The sequence below is a fragment of the Dipodomys ordii genome, unplaced genomic scaffold (genome assembly GCF_000151885.1).
Source record: "Dipodomys ordii isolate 6190 unplaced genomic scaffold, Dord_2.0 Scaffold11, whole genome shotgun sequence".
NCBI classification, from domain to species: domain Eukaryota; kingdom Metazoa; phylum Chordata; class Mammalia; order Rodentia; family Heteromyidae; genus Dipodomys; species Dipodomys ordii.
The window spans coordinates 1,827,093-1,834,296 of NW_012267227.1; the positions used below are offsets into that span (position 1 = coordinate 1,827,093).

A 7,204-nucleotide genomic window follows, 5' to 3' on the forward strand; every position below is an offset into this window, starting at 1 on the left:
CAAGTTTCCACTTGTATGTAGGAATGGAGGAAAGTAGAGCAGAGTAACCTTGAGTGGCTATGAAGTGTTTACAAACGTTTTGAGATAGGCAGATAAGCAGGTCTTACGGACACGGCCTACACAGTTATCACCAGCCATGTGCAGTCTCAGGAGAAATTTCAGAGTATCAGGGTGGTCCACATGTTACTATTTAGCATTTCAATTTCATGTCAGAATCAAAACAGAAAAAAAAATTGGAAATTCAATGAGTCATCTGTGGCCTGCAAAAAATGAGGCCTCCCCCCTCAAAAAAAAAAACACCAAACCCAACAACAACCAGTAATTAACATATTTTTGAGAAGCAAACTTCAGTTTGGGTTTTAGAGCACGATTGCAGCTATTCCTTTGTTCATGTAGTTCAAGGATGTAGATATTTAGAGTTTATTTTTAGGGGCTTATGTACCCACAATGATTTTTATCTTTTTAAAGCTTCAAATGGGTATACAATGGAGGTAACAATTTAACAAGTCCATTTATATGTCCAGTTCATCTTTTTTGGCCATATGTTTTGTCAAGATGATGTACAGAGGAATTACAGTTACATAAGAAAGGTAGTAAGTACAAGTCTTGTCAACCAGTTCATCTTTTTTTTTAAATATATTTTTATTTTCTTTAGGTAATTGTTCAAAGGAGTTGCGATTCATCAGAGCAGTTTATGAATACAGTGACTCTAGATCAACGTCTTTTAACATTTACCCACCTCTGCCCTTACTTTTTGCCTAATTCATCTTGATCAAAGTTACCCCTTCCATCATTTTCCCTCATCTCCCAGAGTCTGGGTTCTGAGACCTTGAGTTTTTGTGCTCTCTCATTTGAGCCACAGCTCCACTTCCAGCTTTTTGGTGGTTAACTAGAGGTAAGAGTCTCACAGACTCTCCTGACTGGAGCTGGCTCTGAACAGTGATCCTCAGATCTCAGCTGATACCTAACTGCTGATTGGGTGATGACTTAATTGCCCAGTTGTGACAATGTTACAGCAAGTGAACCTCCATGATGTAGAAAGTATTTCTCTGAAACAGCCATAGCTTTCTTAGTGGGCCACAACACAAGTGTCTAGCAGGTATGGCTTTGTTTAGTCCATTTTGATCGACTAAGTTTTTAACCAGGCCGTATTCTATTTCAAGGTCATTGTATTGCAAAACCTTGCTGTGTGGTTGTAACATAGCCTTGTCTGTTGTAACCCAGAGAGGAAAGAGGAAAAGAGGGGGGGGGTGGGGGAGGAGCATGAGAAAACCTGAGAGAGCACAAGAAAGAGCAAAAGAGATTGAAGAGCACACTGTGTAACTTTCTCATGAAGGTTTCTTAGTAGATAACTTGATTTGGGAAGCAAAATACTGTAAGTCTTTTGATTATCTAACTATACAAGGTTTTGCTTTATTTTAGCCAAATATTAGGGTGGTTCTTTGCAAAGACTTGAAAGTTATTTGTGTGTGTGTGTATGTGTGTGTGTGTGTGTGTGTTTGCATCGGTACTGGGGCTTGAACTCAGGGTCTGGGTTCTGTCCTTTAGCCTTTTCTGCCATGGCTGGCACTCTACAACTTCAGCCACAGCTGCACTTCTGACACGTGGTCATCTAAATACATGATTTTCATCTTGACAGTCCGAGAATTACGAAGGCTGATGAAATAGCAATGTTTGATCATCATTTACAGGATGTAAATGAGGTATGTACTTCTATGTCATTCCTTTTAGGGTTTCAAGGTTTGAAATGGACGTGAAGGATAAAAAGAACGAGAGGAACTGCGCATGAATGGCTTTGAACCTCGATCCTCAGATCTCAGCCTCCTGAGAAGCTAGGATTACAGGCGTGAGCCATGGGCTCCAGGCCCCCTTTACCTTGAGATGGCACTCCTTTGGAGGTAGCCACCACCATTTAAGGCAACAAGATCCCCTTAGAGTGACCTTCAGGTCTGAGCAGCTCCAGGGCCCCTTATCTACTACTTGGGCAGCAGTCATAAATCCTAGTCCACCGATGAAGCCCCTGGTCCTCAGGTCCACAGGAGGGTCTCTGCTTCCTAGCCCCTTCTAGCCCCTCCTAGCCTCAGTAGGCCATATAGGTCACCTCAGGCAATAGCTGGCATTTCTTCTCAATTCTCTCTTGTGGGAAGGGTCTTCCCAGGCCCTTTACTAGCAATAAACCTTTTGTTCTTTGTACCTGAATGAATGTCTGTCTGGTTTTTCGGTAAACTCTAATATGAGAAAGTCTCAATGAAAGAGAGTAGGAGGGAGGGGGGAAGGGAGGAAGAGAAAAAGGGGGAGGTTGGAGGGGGAAGAGAAGGTAAGGAGGAGAGGGGGAGAGGGAGGGAGAAGGGGAGACAGGGAGAGAGAGGAAGAGACAGGGAGAGTGTGTGAAGGAACGGGAAAGGGCTTTTTTTCCCCTTTAGCTGAGGATTTCATTAGGAGACCTGGCCATGAGGTAGCTCATGTTTGTTTTGCTTTGCCTTCTGTTTTTCTTGGTTTTCCTCACAACTGAGATACTATTAAGATCCTAACAAATTCTAGCCCTTTGGGGGGATATTGACTTGGGGAGAGGAAACCTGACCTTTTAGTTTCTGTTAACTAGGTCTCTTCTGCTTCAAACCCAACTTCAGTACATCTTACCATTTTCCCCTCTTGAGTATTTTATAATCAGGACTGTAATTGTTTGAAAGACTTCTCTGATATCTCATTGCATGACCCATAATTCATTTTGTGAATAGTTGTCCCAGTTCTTAATTACATAGCTTCTAACAACCTATGGATATGGGTAGAATTGCTGTTAATTATCATCATTATCAGAAGCATTCAGGTCTATATATATCCACACAAGTGAGTACTTACAAAGGAAATTCCACATACATTCCCTTTACTCAATCAGCTACTAATAACCCTGACAAAAGACAATTAGCTTCTGAGCAGATTTCCTGCTTTCCCTCCCCCCCTTTTTTTGGCTGTTTGAACTCAGGGTCTAGGCACTGTCTCTGAGTCTCTGAGCTTCTTTGTGTTCAAGGCTAGCGCTCTACCACTTGAGCCACAGCACCATTCCCAGTTTTCTCTGAGTACTTATTAGAGGTAAGAGTCTCATGGCTTTTCCTGCCAGCCTGGGTAGGAAAGTCTGTGAGATTCTTATCTCTAATTAAACACTAGAAAACCAAAGTGGCATTGTGGCTCAAGGGATAGAGTACTTGCCTTGAGCTGAACTCTGAGTGCCCAGGCTCAGAGTTCAAGCCCCATAGCCAAGAACAACCACAAAAAAAAGAAGAAGAAAAGAAAAAAAAAGGTAAAGGAGGCTGGGGGCTTATTATTTACAGCCTTTTAAATGCACCTAATGTTGCCCAAGAAAAGGGTATGCTAAGCTATAGGGAAGGAGCTCATTAGGCTAACATATATAATTTTTAACCTACAAGCCAGTGCCAGTGGCTCATCTTTTGTAATCCTAGCTACTCAGGAAGCTGAGATCTAAGGCTTGTGGTATAAAGCTAGCCGGAGCAGGAAAGTCTGTGATATTCTTCTTTCTAATGAACTACCAAAAAAGCCAGAAGTGGAGCTATGGTTCAAGTGGTAGAGTGCTAGCCTTGAGCACAAAAGCTCAGAGAAGAGAATGCCCAAGCCCTGAGTTTGAGCCCCCGGACTGGCACAAAAATAAATAAGTAAATAAAATAAGAACCTACAAAATGTTTCTCTGAAGAAAAAAAGTTGGAATGTTAACTTCCCATTTCAAAGAGTGTATGTAGGGCCAAAAAATATTGAGGTGTTTCTTCCCTCCCCCCGCTCCCCCTTTCCCCCGGTCAATTGTGGGGCTTGAATTCAGAACCTGGGAGCTGCCCTTGAGCTTTTTCTGCTCAAGGCTAGCACTCTACTGCTTGAGCCACAGCACCATTTCCAGCTTTCTGATGGTTAATTGGAGATAAGAGTCCCATGGACTTTCCTACCTGGGCTGGCTTTGAACCATGATCCTCAGATCTCAGCCTCCTGAGTAGCTAGGATTACAGGAATGAGCCACTGGCACCTGGCTGAGGTTTGTTTTTTGTTTGTTTTGTTTTTGGCTTCATAGAAAAGATCCCCTGGAACTACAAGCTACTAATCATGTCCAAAGACACGGTCTCTTCACAAACAACACATATATCATTGTCTTTCCTGCTCCAGTTTCAGGGAGAGACAGAACTTTCTCTGCAGCTGCTTCACATCTGGAACAAAGCCATGCTGTATATTCTAGGCACTCACTTAAGCCCCACATCTTATCCTCTGCCACTGCATGTGGTACAGAAAAGAAGCAAAGTCTTTTAAAAGACACCTTGGACCTACCCAGACAGCAGAACCCATCTATCCACTTGCCCCAAGACCCTCATTTGCTCAAATCGGCTTCTATTCATTTATTCAAATTCTTTAATTTTGCCTGTAATCCTAGTTACTCAGAGGCTGAGAGCTGAGGATCTCGATTCAAAGCCATCCCAGGCAGGAAAGTCCGTAAGACTCTTATCTCCAGTTAACCAGCAAAAAGCCAGGAGTAGAGGTGTGGTTCAAGTGGCAGAGCACCAGCTTTGAGCATAACCGCTAGGGATAACACTCAGGCCATGAGTTCAAGTCCCAGTACCAGCACACATATGCATACATACACATACACACACACCAAACAAAAATTCTTTAATTTCTTTGTTCTGAGATGGACATTGTCAATTCTTCCCCAAATATGCATGTGTGTAATATGTATGTGTAAACTGGTGCTTGAACTCAGCCTCAAGCTCTTCTTTAGCTTTTTCATTCAAGATTGGTGCTCTACCACTTGAACCACATTTCTACTTCAGGCTTTTTGCTGGTTAACTAGAGATAAGAGTCTAGGGGCAGGGCTGGGAAGGTGGCTCGGTGGTAGAGCGCTTGCCTTGCATGCCTGAGGCCCTGGGTTCGATTCCTCAGCACCACATAAGCAAAATGAAAAAAGCCAGAAGTGGCACTGTGGCTCAAGTGGTAAGAGCGCTAGCCTTGAGCTGAAGAGCTGAGGGACAGCGCCCAGAGTTCAGGCCCATGACTGGATCCCCCCCCCCAAAAAAAAAGAGTCTGGGGGCAATTTTTTGTCTGAGTTGTCTTTGAACTGTGATCCTCAGATCTCAACCTCCTGAGTAGTGAAATTAGATGGGAGTCACCAGTTCAAGTTTCATCTTTAACTCTTTCCAACAGACTAACCTACTTCAACTTTCCTGTTGCTAGGGAAACTCTTGCATATGATCAGTTTATGTCTATTTTGTGTTAGTGTAAGTTCCTTATGAATAGGCTCCCTGTGTTCTGTCCGTATGATTTGTTTTGTGTTGTGTTTTTTTTCTGTCAAGGACTCAGTAATATTCTGAAGTTCTGTTTTTCCTTTAAAATAGAGCATTAGTTTTAGTATTAAAAAATCCTTTGACATCAGATTTTGTAGATTAAATTTACACAAGCAAGTTGTTAGATTTCATTTCTGTTCCTTCAGAAAAATAAAACTAAAGCTAAGTGAAAGGTCGGCCAGGCGTGGCAGTGCAAGCTGTAATCCCTGCACTCAGTAGGAAGGGGCAGGAAGGCCGTGAGTTCAGGCTAGCCTGGGCTGGTGTGTGTGTGTGTGTGTGTGTGTGTGTGTGTGTGTGTCTCTCTCTCTCTCTCTGTTTCCACCCCCCCGAAAGGGTTAAACATGCTAGCAAAGAAAACCTCCAAACCAAACCCACTCCTTATCCTAATTTATAGTTTCACTACTGGCTACATTCTTTTTCTGCATCCTTTTTTTAGTTTGTTCCTTGGATCTATTTCTTACATTTTTTTTTAATATACTAACACTAATCTCTACTTTCTCCTTCTAAATGAAGCCCAAACATGGGTTTTGCCAGGCACCAGTGGCTCACGCCTGTAATCCTAGCTACTCAGGAGGCTGAGCTCTCAGGATTGAGGTTCAAAGCCAGTCCATACAGGAAAAGTCTGTGAGACTCTTATCTCCAATTAATCACCAGAAAATCAGAAGTGGCGCTGTGGCTCAAGTGGTAGAGCACTAGCCTTGAGCTAAAGAGCTCAGGGACAGTGCTCAGGCCCAGAGTTCAAGCCCCATGACCAACTGAAAAATTTAAAAAGTGGGGTTTGTGGTTGTTGTTTGAAAGAGGGTCTCCATGTGTATACAGGCTGGCTTAGGATTCACTACATAGCCCAGGCTGGCCTTGAAAGTGTAATCTTTCTGCCTCAGCCTCCTGAGTGCTGGAATTACAGGTAAGCATTACCATGCCTGGCACAAAAGAGTGTGAGTTGGGCACCACTGTCCTATCCCTGTAAAACCTACCTACTCAAGGAGTAGAGATTCAGAAGATCAAAGCCAGCCTGGGCAGAAAAGTCTTTGAAACTTCATCCCCAAAATAAACAGCAAAAAGCCAGGCTAGAAATGTGGCTCAAGTGGTAGAGTGCCAGCTAAGTGAGCAAGATGAGCAAGCACAGGACCCTGAGTTCAAGCCCAACTACTGGGACAAAAATAGTGTTTTGAAGATCCTGGAATGTAATGATCTCTGTATCACTTTTTATCATCTTCTATCCTTTAACCATTAATGTGAAGCTAGTATTAAGCCATGAGACCATATTTAGGCAACACAATACCTTGACTAAGTTTTGTTTAATACCCGCTTTCTGCTTGAAGAACATAACCATTTTATAGCTGGGAAGTAAACAGAATTCTTCATCATTTTCAAGGTAGTAAGGAAGATTTATTAATAATTCAACCTTTGACACACTTTCTTGGTTTAAATTTTGATGAAAGCTTACAAAACATTATTAGTTATCAGGGAAAGTCAAATTAAAATGACAGTGAGCCAGGCACCAGTGGCTCATGCCTGTAATCTTAGCTACCGATAAGGCTGAGATCTGATGATCCAGGTTGGAAGCCAATCAGGCAGAAAAGTCTATGAGTGAGACTCTAATTAACTACCAAAAATTACTAACAGAAGTGGAGCAAGTGGTAGAGCACTAGCTTTGAGCACAAAAGCTCAAGGACAGCATCCAGGCCCTGAGTTCAAGCCTCGGGACCAGCACAAAACAAACAAAAAACTAAAATGATATCATAGATACCATTAAAAATGTCCACCCTACTATACACACACACACACACACACACACACACACACACACACACACACACACACACACACACACACAGAGCAATCAAAACCATCAAATTAACTCAAATCAA

General features: G+C 42.6%; 1 long non-coding RNA gene across 1 annotated transcript in view; it reads left to right on the forward strand.

The window, feature by feature from the left end:
- The first annotated feature begins 1,625 nt into the window (after nt 1-1,625).
- LOC105981073 overlaps nt 1,626-7,204 on the forward strand; it is an 11,099-nt gene continuing 5,520 nt past the window's right edge. The window contains exon 1 of the long non-coding RNA XR_001174787.1: nt 1,626-1,703. This is a non-coding gene — a long non-coding RNA (uncharacterized LOC105981073). The remainder of the gene's footprint in view (nt 1,704-7,204) is intronic.